General features: G+C 41.3%; 1 protein-coding gene across 2 annotated transcripts in view; it reads right to left on the bottom strand.

Annotated features, from left to right (window-relative positions):
* Positions 1-16,546, bottom strand: part of LOC109408473 (uncharacterized) — an 810,302-nt gene extending 793,756 nt beyond the window's left edge. For both annotated transcript variants that reach the window (XM_062861101.1, XM_062861099.1), the window contains exon 1: positions 15,921-16,546. The gene's annotated coding sequence lies outside the window, so the exon portion shown is untranslated. The remainder of the gene's footprint in view (positions 1-15,920) is intronic.
* Between the last annotated feature and the right edge of the window lie 381 nt (positions 16,547-16,927).

Genomic DNA, 16,927 nt, shown 5'->3' with positions numbered 1-16,927 from the left:
AAAGCGGTTTGAAACGCAGAAAAATGCGAAAACGGGAGAGACAGAAATTTTTGTCGTCATTGTGCTCGAGTACTGGCGCTCTCACGCCTGGAAACCGTTTCGAGGAAGAAGGCTGCAGGAAAAAAAATGTTATGACATTTATTTTTCGAACAGTTTGAGTTTGGCTGGGCCTATGATGTTCGTGTGGAAAAATGTCAAATGTACAGCCGGTAACCGTTTTTTCCAGTACATTTCTCATCCCTGCCCAGGAGCAATCCATAGAGTAGTGCCTAGGAGGTATTCCGTGATAAATCTCTGGATGAATCACTGAAGTTATATTTGTAAACTAGCAGTCCCGGCAAACGTCGTACTGCCTTCCTACTCTGTTTTTTGGCATCCAGTACCATGAAGAAAAGCCTCTCAAAATGGAATTCCTGATTTTCCCGTTTTTCTGACCTTCCCGGTCACTTTTCCTCATTATTTTTTTCATACAAACACGTCGGAACCCTGTTGACCCGTTCCCGAGCCTACTCGTGACATACAAACACCATTCCATTTTTATTTATATAGAAGATATTCCATAATAATCCTAGTAAGCCAGCTAGTAAGCCTAAATCTGGCGTTCGATTTGAATAGGTCGTATCTGCATAGGAATCACAGCAATTATACGACCTATTCAAATCAAACGTCAGAAATATGTTATGTCCACGTATGTGGAACCCTATTCCCACCTAATGGGTTTGAAAGGATCCATCATCAATTGCGTATCAACATACACAATGCATTGGTTGCACAAATGATCAAATACTAGATGTTGGGTTCGCAAACATGGCGGCGGGCACCCTGGTGGTTATTTCAAAATACTTTAATCTCGAGAATCTTCTCCGTAGACTCAGCAATGCTTCAGATGCTTAAGGTCCCATTAGACATGATAAATATTTGGCCAAACAAGCCCAACAAATGACCAACACAGCGTAAGTCATGGCAACCTTGGATGAATGTCGGACTACTATGGCAAATATTTGTCATTATATCAAACAGTCTAATGGCCCCTAAGGGGCTATTTACAAATAACTGTAAAAGGTTGTGAAAAATTCACAGATCACACCCTTGTGATTCGACATAGTTTTACTGAATTAATAAATTGATTTATTTTATTCCAAGATGATATTGTTGACCATTTTCAAAGCGCATTAATTTTAGGTTTCTGCAACCCCAATATTCACGGTAAAATTTAATGCGCTTGAGCCTACCAACACAATAACTTCAGTGATCCTAAATGTACTATCAAAAACTGTAGTTTGCATGATAATCGTGGATGTATGGTCTTGACTATCATGCAACAAAAACATTCTCGTATGACCAGATGAAATATTCATGGGTGACTGTGACATTTTTTTAATCACGGCAAAAAATGTAGTGGATTTTCAAATTGAGTGAACTAATGAAATACCAGTGGTTCCGAAAACTGCGAACGGGACATGCGTATAATTTAGGAACCGAAAGTGTGAAGAAGCGGAGACAAAGATTTTCGGATTGTGCGTTCCGAGGGTCATAACCACCAATGGAGCAGGGGAACAAAAGTCAGTGGCTCCCAACTGAATAGTTACGGCCCACGTCTAACAAATCAAAAAGTCTCATGCCATACGGATATTTTCAGACCTGGCAAATTGAGCTGATGTTGAAACCCGATATCCTAGGCCATTTTGGAATTAAATATGGCGCTTGGGGTTTCTGGGACAATACAGGGACACTACTGAGGGTTTACGCCATCGTCAAAAACGCCTTTGTAACGACTTTGAAATCAAATCCGCTGAAAATGCTCTGAAGCTTCTTGGAATGTCTCCAAAATCCCCCTAAAATCCCCAGAAACCCCATGTAACGCACCTCAGACCCTCCGAAACCCCACAAAACGCCATGTAACGCCTCCGTAACGTTTCTGAAACCCACCGAAAATGCTCTGAAGCTCTTTGGAATGCCTCCAAAATCCCCCTAATACCCCCAGAAACCCCATGTAACGCACCTCAGACCCTCCGAAACCCCAGAAAACGCCATGTAACGCCTCCGTAACGTTTCTGAAATCCACCGAAAGTGCTCTGAAACTCTTTGGAATGCCTCCAAAATCCCCCTAATACCCCCAGAAACCCCATGTAACGCACCTCAGACCCTCCAAAACCCCAGAAAACGCCATGTAACGCCTCGGTAACGTGTCTGAAATCCGCCGAAAATGCTCTGAAGCTCTTTGGAATGCCTCCAAAATCCCCCTAATACCCCCAGAAACCCCATGTAACGCATCTCAGACCCTCCGAAACCCCAGAAAACGCCATGTAACGCCTCCGTAACGTTTCTGAAATCCGCCGAAAATGCTCTGAAGCTCTTTGGAATGCCTCCAAAATCCCCCTAATACCCCCAGAAACCCCATGTAACGCACCTCAGACCCTCCGAAACCCCAGAAAACGCCATGTAACGCCTCGGTAACGTTTCTGAAATCCGCCGAAAATGCTCTGAAGCTGTTTGGAATGCCTCCAAAATCCCCCTAATACCCCCAGAAACCCCATGTAACGCACCTCAGACCCTCCGAAACCCCAGAAAACGCCATGTAACGCCTCTGTAACGTTTCTGAAATCCGCTGAGAATGCTCTGAAGCTTCTTGGAATGCCTCTGAAATCCCCCTTAAACCCCCTCAGACCCCAAGTATCGCCCTTGACACCCTCTAGCACGAGTTATCCGCGTTTTTCTTTCGCAGTTTTCGGAACCACTGGAACTCCAACTCTACATTTCAAAACTGTCATTTCGTACTCCCATCATCTTGATTTGTGTTACAATCATGGTGCCAAATGCTACATTCATGGTAGACGACATTGATGCATCGACGGCAGCATGAATGTAGTGTGTGACGGTAGTATGCAACATTAGTCATGACGGTAAAGGCGTTGCGACGATAATGGAAAAAATGTACTATACGGTTCACTGACAATAACTACTAAAATATCACTTTGAAATGATCGCTTTCGAATGATGGATCCTCCTGAACAATACGTGCCATATCGAAGAAGCTTCTCTGCATCTTGAGCAGTCATATTTGTTGTTGAAACTGTTGTTGAGATGTCGTTACTAATCGAACGGATCACCATCTGTTGAGAGTTTCAACGGTTTTATTGTGGTAATAATGAATGCCAGAAGGATTACATTTCGGAGAGTTTTGTTTACTTTTATAATCTGACTTTATGGATATCTTCAAGTATACTATAAAACATTTCATCAATAGTTTTCATAGAAGCAGTCATGAAACTGTGAGATTTAGATAAACCGTAATAAAAATCAAACAAAACAAATCAGCAATGGAATTGTTACTTGGGATCGAAGAAGCTTCTCTGCATCTTGAGCTGTCATAGTTTTTGTTGAAAAAAAAAAACACTGGGTACTATGAACGTTTTCGCTTGCTTGGATGTATCCGTGGCATTCCAATTAGATTCTACCGTGGACATTTCCCAAGTTTTTAGTTTCATCCGAAGAGCACACTCAGGAACTCCACAGAAAGGTTCAGGGCCTACAAAGCTTGATGCCGCACCCTGTCTAGCTAAATTGTCGGCGTTTTCATTTCCCAGAATTCCACAATGACCGGGCACCCAGTATAAAGTTACCTCGTTCCTACTGGCCAATTGCTTTAGAGAAATAATGCACTCCCACACTAGCTTTGATTGACACGTGAAAGCTTTTAGCGCATTTAGAGCCGCCTGACTGTCCGAAAAAATACAGATCTTGGCAAACCTATAATTTCTTTTCAGACAAATGTTGTCACACTCTAGAATGGCTTGAACTTCCGCTTGAAATACAGTGGGACTGCATCCCATTGGTATAGCTTTACTGATACCGGGGCCAAAAACACCAGCTCCAGTATTTTCCCCCATCTTGGACCCATCAGTATAAAATACAATAGAACCTGGACGTAAACTTGGCCCACCAGCATCACCACACAAAGCGACATGGTTTCACCACTATGAAGGGAACATCATAGTTGGTCTTCGTTATCATCCAATCTTCTACTGTTTTTATGTCCATGTTTAATTTGAAGTCTTTGATGATCCTCAAATGTCCAGCAAGATCCCCGTCTAGAACTTTATTGTAATGTATAAACTGCAGGGCACTTTTTGCCGCATGTAGTTCAACAAATTGCTGCAATGGCAGTAAATTAAGAAGGGCATCCAAAGCAACTGATGGAGTGCTTTTCATTGCTCCTGTCATAGATATACAAGCAAGTCTTTGTAGCTTACTTAGCTTCTTTTGACAGGTTACCTCATTTGTTTTGGGCCACCAAACAAGTGAAGCATAAGTAATCTTAGGCCGGACTATTGCAGCATAGATCCAGTGAATCATGTTAGGTCTAAGACCCCAGGTTTTTCCTAAGGCTTTGCTGCAGACCCAAAGGGCATTGGTACCCTTGGTTAAAACATTGTTTAAATGAGAATTCCAATTCAGTCTTTTGTCCAAAGTTATCCCAAGATGTTTAACTTCTTCTGAAAACTGAATTTGAACTCCATCTAAAGAAGGTTCAGTAAGATTTATTTTTAACCTTCTAGTAAAAGGTACAATTACAGTTTTTGAAGGGTTTACGTTTAATCCCTCCTCTCGGCACCATTTGATGGTAACATTCGACGCAGATTGTAGCCGGCTAGATATCGTGTCATCATATTTTTCACGTATCAGAATAGCTACATCATCTGCGTATCCAATAACCTCAAAGCCTTGATTGATGAGCTTTTTAAGGAGTTCTTCCACCACCAAAGACTACAATAAGGGCGATAGTACTCCTCCTTGAGGACAGCCCTTCACAGATCTTACTGATAGTTGCGCACCTCCAAGAACGAAAGAGATTTCTCGATTTAAGCATCGATATTATCCATTCAATAATGAAAGCCCCTTGCTTCCATTGCTGAACGCATTGAGCTGTAGGATGCGATATCGAATGCCCCTTCAATGTCGAGAAAAGCAACCACGGCTATTCCCTTGGCTTGAAACGATTTCTCAATTTTGCTAACTAGCGACTGTAGCGCTGTTATGGTAGATTTGCCTGTTTGATAATCAAATTGAAATTTGCTTAGAGGCATTTCTACTAAGCTGGTAGACTTGACAAAGTCACCCACTATTTTCTCCATGGTCTTCAGTAGAACACAAAAAAGGCTTATGGGTCTGAAGGCTTTTGGAGTTGTTTTGTCCCGTTTGCCAGCTTTTGGGATAAAACAACACGAACCATACGCCACGCCTTAGGTAAAGTGTATCAAACAATTGTCCGTACAGCAAATTTTTTGTCAAAATAATTTTTCATTCAATTGTTTATAACTTTTTTAAGCGTCAATCAAAAACGCTGAAAATTTGACCAATCATGGATCATATATTAAAGCACCATTGGTAAAATTTTGAATGAGATCGAATAAGTTTTCTGAAAGTCATAGAACTTTTAGTAAAACTCATAAGATTTTAGAAATCATTTCTAAAACATTATATCTAAATATGTACTCGATATTTTTTTCAATTTTTTTGGTGTTACATCTTATACCTAAGGCTTTCATATGCAGCTATATTTGGGGTTTTATATTCACTACAAAAAAATATGAAAAATGTGCTTATATAACTGACGATGTTTAAAAATTTACCATATTTTGCACATATAATCTGCCGAACGTTTTCCACCAATAAAAGTACAATAATTGAACGAAAAATCCATAGGACCTACTCTTCATATGTAGTTTAGTAGGTCCTGTATAAAAATATTACATTAAGAGAGTTTAAAAAGTTGAAAACACTTGGCACTTTTATTGATCAAAATATGGTAAATTTCCAAATAACACTCTGAACATATACAGATTTTTCATATTTCTTGCAGTGGATATAAAACCTAAAACGAGGCTGCATATAAAAGCCTTAGGTATAAGCTGGAACACAAAAAAAAACTGAAAAGGTTTCATCAAGTACATATTGAAATATAATGTTTGGAAAATGAGTTCAAAAATCTTATAAGTTTTACTAAAAGTTCTATAACTTTCAGAAAACTTATTCGATCTCACTCAAAATTTTACCAATTGAGCTTTAATATATGGGTCATAGTTGGTCAAAATTTCAGCGTTAATGATTCACGTATGAAAAAGTTATAAACATTTAAATGAAACGTTATTTTGACCAAAAAATTGCTGTACGGACAATTGTTTGATACACTGTATGCGGCTCTGAATTTTTCGGTCAAGAGCGGACAAATCGCCTCTTTTTTAAAATGAAGTAAAGCTGGAAAAAATCCATATTTCTCGGCAGAATTGAAAGGTTGAAAAGAACTCAATGCCCATTCGACCCTCGACGGTGTGAAGATTAAACTTTTTTTTATAGGCATTGGTCGACCACGCATGTCTTGCCTTATCTGAGTCCTGTTCTTCATCTTCCAAGACCATTTGAATGGTCATTTGAAAAAACTTTATGAAGCCCTGCAGCCGTAGGAGCGTTATTGATATATTCACATACCCGTCTCCAGTCCTTCCGTTTGACTAGCTTCAATTCTCTGTTGTATTCTGTAAGGGCTTGTTTATACTGAACCCAATCAGATGTAACTTTTGCTCTATTGAACAACCGTCTAGATTTCTTTCTCAGATCTGCCAGCTAATCATTCTACCAAGGGACATCCCTGTTGGATGACCTCTATCGGATTGGGCAGCTAGCATGATATGATGAAATCATTTTATCAATAATCTCATCAGAGGCGTTTTCCAACTGTGAAACAGACAAGATCTGCTCACTGTTATATGAATTTCCATTCATTAAATAAAAGCGGTAGAGGTCCCAGTTAGTTTTCTTTGGGTTTCTATAGCTTTCAATTAAATTTGATCCGGCTTTATAATCGAACCTGATATGTTTGTGATCTGACAATGATTCCTCATTAGAAACATGCCAGTTCGCGATTTTATCTGATAGCAGATAGCTACAAAGCGTAAGATTGATTGATTGATTGATTTGTCTTTATTTAAGAAAATCTAAAACTTCCTGTCGAATAGCATTAATAAAAGTTTGAGAATCCCCTTTACTGCATATGTCTGTAATTCAAGAGACCTCACCTCTTTTATTAATATCTGTACTGCTCCATATGGTATGATGGGCATTTGCATCGCACCATATTACAAACTCTATTACAAGTTAATTTTTTTTTTGCAATAATTAACAAAACTTACGACCAAAGATGGAGACACATCATCAACGTCTCCAGGAAAATATGCTGAAGCAATGCATACCTCAGTTTTTCCCTGTATTGTTGGGACCTCCATTTTAATCGCAACAATGTTTCTTGTAATGAACTCAGTAATAGGGACAAACTTTGTTCTCCCACTTACTAAAATGGTTGTTCTTGGATTAGACTGACTTTCGTCAAAAAGATACTACACTTCTGCAAAGAGCAACCCATTACCCTTCCACTATTTACCCAGGGCTCTTGAATTAAGCTCACGTCTAACTGTTCTCTAACAAATCTTCTGCAGAGCGCAGCTGAAGCACCCTTCGCGTGGTGAAGATTTGTTTAAATAATTTTCATGGGTTTAAATTTTTTTTTACTTTTCACAGGAGAAATATAGGTCCACTGCGTCATTGCTACGTTTAACACAGTAAAGGCAAAATACTGTGGAGGGTACCCTGGTACTCCACACCGTTAACGGTTAGGTTTTTATTAGACCCCCCCCCCCCTAACCATCCATTCCTAGGCACGGTACGCATTAAGCCGCTTTGCATCATGAATTAGGGGTCGCCTGTTTGGTGGACTTTTACCACCGGATCAGACAATCCGTAGTGATATTCTTAGCCAGTTGCCCAAGCAACACGACTTGTTGCTAACCCAGTAACAGCAACCTTAGTGCAATTTATTCACTGCCCGTATTACGGACGACAGAACACAATTGCTTCTTCTTTGAAACCCAAAAAGCGCAGATTCTGAATTCTTATGCAACATAAACGAGGAGGAATGATAAAAAAGTTGGGAAAAGATTTTGTCCAGACTCGAACCATGGACACCAGGAGTATTATCTGCTCACCTTACATACTACACCAAAAACTCTGTGAGAGAATCGATGCTCAACACACCATAAAAGCTACTGAAGTTACTTGTTACTTTATTGCACCTTCTTTGTCACAAGTTAGAGAACTGTCAAAATGAAAAGACGCTAAAGTTTTCTGTAACGCATATGGAACCTAATCTGAACAAACAAACCAGAGTTAGATGTTTCATGCATGTTTGATGTAATCTGACTATATTATCACTTGCGAGCAATATGTAAGCTCCGCCTCCAAAGATCGATGTCAAACACGTGGTAATTTGTGATTTCTATGAAACAAAGCCGCAACTTTACGGATTTCGGAGTTTAAATGCAACTCAATTGACAAGATGGAAGTTTCGTGTGCTTCTAGTGCAACTCATTTAGACCAAAGCATAGAAAGCTACAATCTGCATGATGTTGCAGGTGCTACATGGGTGAAGAAACTGCTACCACCACTACTCGGCTATCTAGGCTGATTGGGAATAATAGCCTGAATGGCGCCTTAATATGCTTCCGGAACCGTTAGTTCTGCTGGAAGATGGAGTTGAGTGGGAACCTTCAGTTGAGACTCCAACAACTCTTGCGTGCAAGTTAGAGGTTAATTGCTACTTGCGATTGGGCTTGAATGTCACTATACTGACAAAATCAGGCCAAACAGTTGGACGTTATTTTGGCTTTCTATTCCGCAGAATTGTTACCTGTTGTGGGGCACAGTTGGTTTAAGTGCCGGTCTAGCAAATACAGAGTCGTGGGTTCGAATCCCACCAGAACGCCATGTTTCACAATTTCGTCTCTCAATTTGCCAATTAATCAACATTCAATGTCTTCTAATTTTCAAGTTTTCCCCAGTAAACTAGTAAATCAGTTTTGTGAAATATTTTGACGAAAACGAACTTGCTTCTTTTGGCGGGCGGTGAAAATTGATTGAGAGGACCATACTAAACTGTTATGTGGCCTGGAAATGGATTCCGATCGTTTCGGACATAACAGTCTCTACGTCAAAATCCTTCACGTTGCTGAAAGATGTTCTACCTTGTGTTCTACCTCCACCGTGAACAGATAAAAGTAATGCCTGTTTCAGGTGTATTTTGCAAATATATTTACTATAATGTACAGAAATAGTGGATACCGTTGTCAACTTTCAAAACCTCCACCAGCCGCTTCCACACAGATATTATCCGACAAAAAGTAATCTCCATCTCGTCTAACTCACCCCATTTGACGGATGGTACTTTATAGTGATGAATGCACAGCCAGTGCGCGACCCTTCATCATCTGGCAATTTTGCAAGTACATGTGCTCAACCCTATAACAATACCAACCGACACACGTTGCTGAAGAAGCGTAATATCCATCTGACATGATGAGCAGCGTGGCGTCTGTTGTTATTCAATGTTTACGTGCGGCAACCAACCATACGTAGCAAAGTAGCAAACAAGCTTAATACGGGCATTAATTCGCCAACATTAGCATAATGCGTGCTTGTTTACAACCCACTTGACGGATGTACAGATTTTTTCTGACCATTTCGAAAGCTCACCATAGACCGCACTTGTTCTCGCGTATCTAGAGTAATGGGAGATTTATTGGGGACTTTTTTTGTTTCCATTTTCAGCGATGTGGTATAATATGAGCATGGAGCATGAGCATAGATGACCGCACAATTCGTAGTTGCTCTACACCGTGATTGACCGGAGCAATCGAAATTGCACAGAGAACCAATGAATGAACTATATTAAGGTCAATAACGGCGCCGGCCACGTCCTTACGGTCATCGAGGATAGGGAGGAATGTTAGTAAGACAATCGTTGTTATAGAATCGCTGCATCTCGACGTTTGTCTCAAGAAGGAATTCTTGTTGGTAGGAAAGGGCATTGTCGATCTAGGAGTCACCCATGGACAATGGATCAATATACACAAACCACCGTCCACAACTGCAGAGTTACGGGTACTATTGACGTCCTCAGTCATCTGCCGGGAACGTAAGTGAACAACTTTTCAATGGGTATGATTATTTCAGCAGTGCGGCATATTGTCGCCTCTGCAGTTCGAACATTTAATGTTTCGGGTATTTTTCATCACAGTACCGCCACAAATCATTGCACCTGTTTTCTAAACACTTGCCAAGCCCATCTCAAGTGACAAATTCTCTACCCTTGAACCACTTAACACGTGAAATCACGAAGCCGTGCCTTTTGTTTATGCAATTGAGTGGCACATAGCAAGTGACTTGTTCACCACAGCATTTGCAGCACCTAGGATTCACTTCCGTCGTTGTTCACCTCCCACAGCACCTGCTGTTTGTCCGGGTGCCTCGTGATTGTGCATAACAATAGAATTTAGCAAATAAACTCGCAGGAATCTGCATACAAAACCCTTCCACCACCGACGTCGACGACGACGACGCCCATCGTAACACGGCTAAGCAGCTTAGTAAGTAGTCCTTTCCCTCTGATCCAGTTGATCCAATCCAACTGACTGCTGGCTGGCAAAGCCCTAATTACATGTTGTTTGTGACGTGATGGCGACGACGACGGTCGGAAAGCTAATGTACACAGTACATACACGAGGGTACGCGCAATTGAATGGCTTTGGTAGACTGTCCGAGATATGCAACGCAAACAACGCCAACACAGGCCTCAAAGGTAACCCATAGGGAACGTGGCCGCCACACGAATTAAGATTTGAAATAATGATGATTGTCGAACGGCATGCGATGTTTAGCTACCTTCACGCTCTCTCGGATCGGATAGGTGTCCAAGTACAACCCTGGAGGTTACAGATTAGTCGATTGTCGTATTGTTTGGACTGGTGTCTCACAGGACAGCATATAATTGGACGTTAGTTTCATTTGCATTTAACAGCGGGATGATTGTTTTTCACGAAGCCGGTTTACTGCTGCGCAGGATATCTGGACAATACTACTGTACGATGCATTGCTTTCTAAGCACACTCACTGTTTTGCCGGCAGTTCGAACCCATGAAGTTGATAATTAATATTTACTTCTTTTCTCAATTAGCTTAGATAGCTGTGCAGTGGCGGTAGGGATTGTCTCAATTGGATAAGAATAACGCTAAGGGCCACCTGTTCCGGTGGTAGGAGTCCGCTAAACAAGTGACTACTAATTCATGGTGTGATGCAGCTATATGCTTACCGTGCCCAGGAGTGAATGGCTAGGGTGGCCTTATAAAAACCAAACCGCTAACGGAGCCTGTGGAGTACCAGGGCGCCCTCCACTATGTTGCTCTTAATGAGCTAACCGGAGCAATAGTGCAGCGGATCTTGTGTTTCTCCGAGACAATCAGCTGCCCTTCTTTAGCCTCAAATTCGAAGCTAAATAAGGGCGGGATTATGAAGATGTTGTTGATTAGTTTAAATGTTCACCAATATGGCTTCGCATTATACGATTTACACAGTGTATTATGTGTATCCTCACCTTTGGCGCACTCAAATCGACACCATTCTGGTTTTATTGCTCTTGTTCTTTGTTGTGCTATGATTGCGAAGAGTTTAATCTTACCTAGTTTGGGTAGTGGCTACGGTTAGGATAGATCAGATCAATCTTCAGCATAAAATAACAGCAACGATCAATCTTTGCAGACTTATGCAAAATGGTACAGCCCAAGTGGCCTTGGTACAAGAACCTTACTCTCATAATGGGAATTTCCATCTAGAAAACCTTGTGAACCCGGTGTTTGCTACTTTCAGTAAACATGAAATGGCAAACTAGCGTGTCATGCCTCGAGTCTGTGTGCTTGTCAACAACGCAATCATTGCTACACTCATCTCTGAACTAACCACCAGAGATGTATGTGTTATCACAATCATTGATATATCTGTTGGAAACCTCAACAGGAAGTACGTATATTGCTCGGTTTATTTACCGCATGATGAACCATCCCCTACAGATGCTTTCAAACAAGTCATCGCATACTGTACTTCAAAAGGCCTTCCGCTAATTGTTGTCAGTGATGCTAATGCTCACCATATCATCTGCGGCAGCTCAGACATCAATTTGAGAGGCTCCAGTTAGATGGAATACTTAAGTAGTATAGATCTTGGATTACTTAACATAGGCAACCGCCCAACCTTCATGGTATCTGCTAGAGAGGAAGTGTTAGACATAACGCTTTGCTCTAGTAGAATTAGTCACGATCTGACCAATTGGCATATGTCAGATGAAGAATCTTTATCTGACCATCGCTTTATCTTTTTTGAACATTTAAATGTTACTTCGCAAACATTGCGTTTCAGGAATCCTCGATCAACAAACTGGAATCTTTTAACTGATTTGGTTGCGGCCAAATTTCATGGATACTCACCATCCATTGACACTCCAAGTGATTTAGATGATGCCGTTGATACTAGAACGACCTTCATCATGGAAGCTTTTGAAGAAGCATGCCCTCTACGGTCTGTGAAGATCACAAGAGGAACCCCTTGGTGGAACTCTGATCTGGCGAAACTCAGGAAACAATGTAGAAAGAGTTGGAACAGACGACGTTCGGCTGGTTCGGAGGCTTTCAGGTCGGCTCGCAAGGCCTACAGGAAAGCTCTCCGGCTGCTGAACGATCCGGCTGGAAAACCCTTTGTACAATTGTTTCCAGTTTGAGTGAAGTCAGTCGATTGAACTAAATCCTTGCAAAATCTAAGGATTTCCAAGTTAACGAACATCGTTTGCCAAATGTCAATTCCACTTCCTCTGATGAGGGAATTTTGGAATGTTTATTCAATACACACTTCCCGGATGTGTGGATATTACATCTTCGGCTGAACCTGATGCCTTTTCATGTAGTTATGGTACTTTAGCTTTGGCTCGGAGTATTATAACTATTAAATCGATTGAGTGATTACTTAATAGCTTTGCTCCTTTCAAATCACCTGGAACATATGTATGGGGAATACCCTATTTTGCTTCAGAAGAGATTTGTTTATTTCAAATATGTTTCGAAAAACTACTTGTTTGCATTGTTGCTACAGGGTATATTCCTAAGTGCTAGCGGAATATTATTATGAAGTTTATTCCGAAAGCGGGTCGAGCGTCGTATGAAGAAGCAAAGAGCTTCAGACCTATCAGTTTGACCTCGTTACTTCTGAAATGCTTAGAACGCATTGTCGATCATCGCATCCGTGATGTTCATCTGGCCAACGTGCCTCTTCATGTGAACCAACATGCCTACCAATCTGGTAAGTCCACTATGACTCTTTTACACAAGGTTGTTTACGATATCGAGAAGGCATTCGCTCAAAAGCAATCCTGCTTAGGTGTTCCTTAGATATCGAGGGTGCCTTTCGATGCCATATTGGAAGCCGCACGGAGTCATGGTATATCTCCAATGATTCCCAATTGGATTCATCAAATGCTCAAAAACCGATATCTCTTCTCGACATTGCGTCTAGCAGGGATTAGGAAATTTAGTGTTTGTGGATGCTTCCAACGGGAAGACTTGTAACCGCTTTTGTGGAATCACGTAGCACATACGCTATTGCGGCAACTCAATAAATAATAGCGGTCTTCCTACTTATGGTTTTGCCGACGACTACCTAGCATTGTTAGTTGGTATGTGTATCACCACCTTTTTCGACCTGATGCAAAGCGCCCTTCAGGTGGTTCAGGGTTGGTGTCGCCAATATGGCCTTTCGGTTAATCCGAGTAAAACATCTATTGTGCGTTTTACGGAAAGGCGAAACCATAATGGAGTTCGACATTTGCGTCTCTTTGATTCTGAAATCGATGTGACTGGACAAGTAAAGTACGTTGGAGTCATTCTTGTTTCCTAGCTTTCCTGGACACCTCATATTGAGTTCAGAATCAAGAAAGCTTATATGGCCTTCGGGCAATGCCGGCGATGCTTTGGTATAACTTGAGGTCTAATACCCAAGTATATCAAATGGATTTACACAACTGTTGTTCGGCCACTATTGGCCTATGGATGTCTTGTGGGTGGCAAAAGGGCGAAATGAGAACGATCCAATCAATGTTAGGCCATCTCCAAAGGATGCGCTTAATGGCGATCTCTGGAGCGTTCTCTTCAACTCCCACGGCAGCGCTCGAAGTTCTCTTTGACGTTGCCCCATTCATCTCAAACAAGAAGCACTTTCTTGCACTTACCGTCTACGGGTACTCGGTCTACTAGAGGAAACACCTGTGAACCGCAGTTCAACACACACCTCGTTGTTTCCACTTTTGCTGAATTGGGACAAACTGGTCCTTGCTCCAAGTGATCTTACAATTGCTTGTAATTTTCCATATAGGACATTTTCCACGAAATTCCCTTCCCGGGAAGAGTGGACATCTGGATATCTGGAGAGAAGTATTTCAGACGGCATCGTATGTTACACTGATAGCTCCCTTCTCGAAGGTCGAGCAGGTGCTGGTGTTTATTCTCGTGAGCAAAGGCTGCATCAGTCTTATTCACTTTGTAGACACTGCACCGTTTTTCAGGCCGAAATCTTTGCTCTTATGTGCGGAATGCAATCAGAACTTCAGCAGCACGTAATGGGCAAAGTAATATACTTCTGTTCAGATAGCCAGGCTGCTATTAAAGCACATGCTTCGGTCACCACCAGGTCGAAGATAGTTATCGCTTGTCGAACTCAAATCGAGGAACTGAATTCAGCAAACGCTGTTCACCTTGTATGGGTAGCTGGTCAATCTTCCATCGCTGGAAAGGGATTGGCTGATGAGTTAGCTCGCACTGGAGTATCAAATGACTTCATTGGCCCTGCTATTCCGGTATCGAAGTGTAGGCTAAAGCTTCAGATTCACACCTGGGCTGCCACTCAACACAAATAATACTGGAACAGTTTGGAGTCATGTCGTCAAACAAAATTGCATTGTACTGAGCCATCTCTAGGGGTTGCAAAGTATCTAACAAATCTGTCAAAGCAGAATTGTAGCATGCTGGTCAAAGTATTGACTGGCCACTGCCGACACAGCTATCACATGGCGAATATTCAGCAAGCTGATTTATTTGCCTGTGAATCCGATTATGCAACTTCGTATCATTTAATATGTAACTTTCGAGTTTTTGCGCAACTGCGTTTCCAAGCTACTGACGTACTTTTGTGTCCCAATTATTGCGGATACAGGCTTTATTCAATAGGTTGATTCATTTGTGTGTGATAACGTTACAGAAAAACGTATCTGAGTTCTTGTTAAACACTTAGTGTAAAACTGACTCCAGAAACCTGAATCTTCAGGGTTTATCTGCTATTTCGTAGGTAGATGATGAAGCAGACTCATTTTTATGGCAAAAACACAAATGTCCCACGGTGTCAAAATTTCGATTATTATCGAACATTCATGTACCTCGGATTTTTCTTCGAAAATGATAAGTATTTGGGCTATATATTCATAATCGGAAAACTAGAAAATATTTCATCGGCGAAAATTTTTCCATACATTTTGTATGGGACGTTTTTTTAGCTAAAATAGTAATTATTAACTTTTAGTATGTAAAATAGCTAAAACCTCATCTAACTCAAATTTTCCCCGATAGAATATTTTCAAATTTTGCATTTATGAATTATAGCTGAAATTCTAACATTCTATGAAGAAAAATCCGAGGTACATGAAGTTCGATAATAATCAAAATTTTGACACCGTGTGTCCCAAATGGAGGATAACGTGCCGCCCTGTCTATATGTATGTAAATATAACCTGATGCCCAATAATCTTTGAAATCAACGTTTACTGCATTGCATAACGAATGTTTCCTAACCAGCACAAAAAAAATGACAAAAAAAGAGCACAAGCCTAATGGGCCTCCATTAAACATTTTGTACGAACCACCCCTAATTGTACCATTTTATCTCGATAGACGAGACACTCTTCATCGCCCAACAGTTATAGTGACTGCCATTATCTCACTCACCTGATTCAATGATGATCGCCGCTGGGGGCCTCCTTCCAGTCTCCAGTTCCAGTCTTCCTCCCGGTTGAGTCACTCGACGAGACAGCAATTACTGCTCCAATTTTTCACACCGAAAGCTGCGGCATCGCGTGGACAATGTGCAAAATGCATATTATCTCGATAATTACTTTTCCACACCACCGACGACGGCGACGACCGTGCACCTACACACTTTTTTCTTCCCACAGCGCCAATAATGGCCGCGGCACAATGCTTCTCGCTCTTAGCTAACTTCTCCGCAAACAACACTTCCCTTCTGCAGCACTTCCGTCGTCACTGACTCTCACTTATTCTTCCCAGCGCCAGCGGCGCGCCGACTTAATCGCCTTTGTATATGACGACGACGACGCTAAACTAATCTCCAGAGGGGCTTGGCTTCCGAATTTCCCAGATCCCACAGCACAGTTTCACCGTTTCACTTTCATCTATTGTGTGACGGCTTCCGACGCGACGTGACGGCTTGATGATGACGACGAGCAGCAGCCGGAATTATCTAATACAAATAGCGCCTAGTTTCCCGAACAATAACCAAGCGCCCACTCACTTTCCTTTGAAGCCACAAGAAGACACGAAACTGGATTGCATAAACCTGAAGGGAGAAAAGACAACAACAGTTTTGTTAATGATTTTGTTTAAGTTTATATAACTGATTAAATATAAATATCTAGAAGGACGAGATGTTCGCCATCCGCCAGGTGTTGCAGAAATGCCGCGAGTACAACGTGCCCACTAGGGCAGTTCAGACTTTAAACATGTCAAAAATTCAAAGCTCCCATATGTTCATTACAATCCTTGGTGTAAAACTAGAGCCCTGTCCAATTTTCAGTCATTTCGGTGGTGATTTAATGGTGGCCCAAAAGCAAAATAGGTTTATATGGGAATTACTATGAAGAATTTTCAAAAAAGGTTATCCACGCTGTAGAGCATTAATACATAGATGACGTCATAGGGTCAAAGCCGAATTGAAT

This window comes from Aedes albopictus, chromosome 3 (genome assembly GCF_035046485.1).
Source record: "Aedes albopictus strain Foshan chromosome 3, AalbF5, whole genome shotgun sequence".
Classification (NCBI taxonomy): Eukaryota; Metazoa; Arthropoda; class Insecta; order Diptera; family Culicidae; genus Aedes; species Aedes albopictus.
Note: the sequence above shows the minus strand (reverse complement) of the source record. Positions and strands in the feature narration are given on the sequence as shown.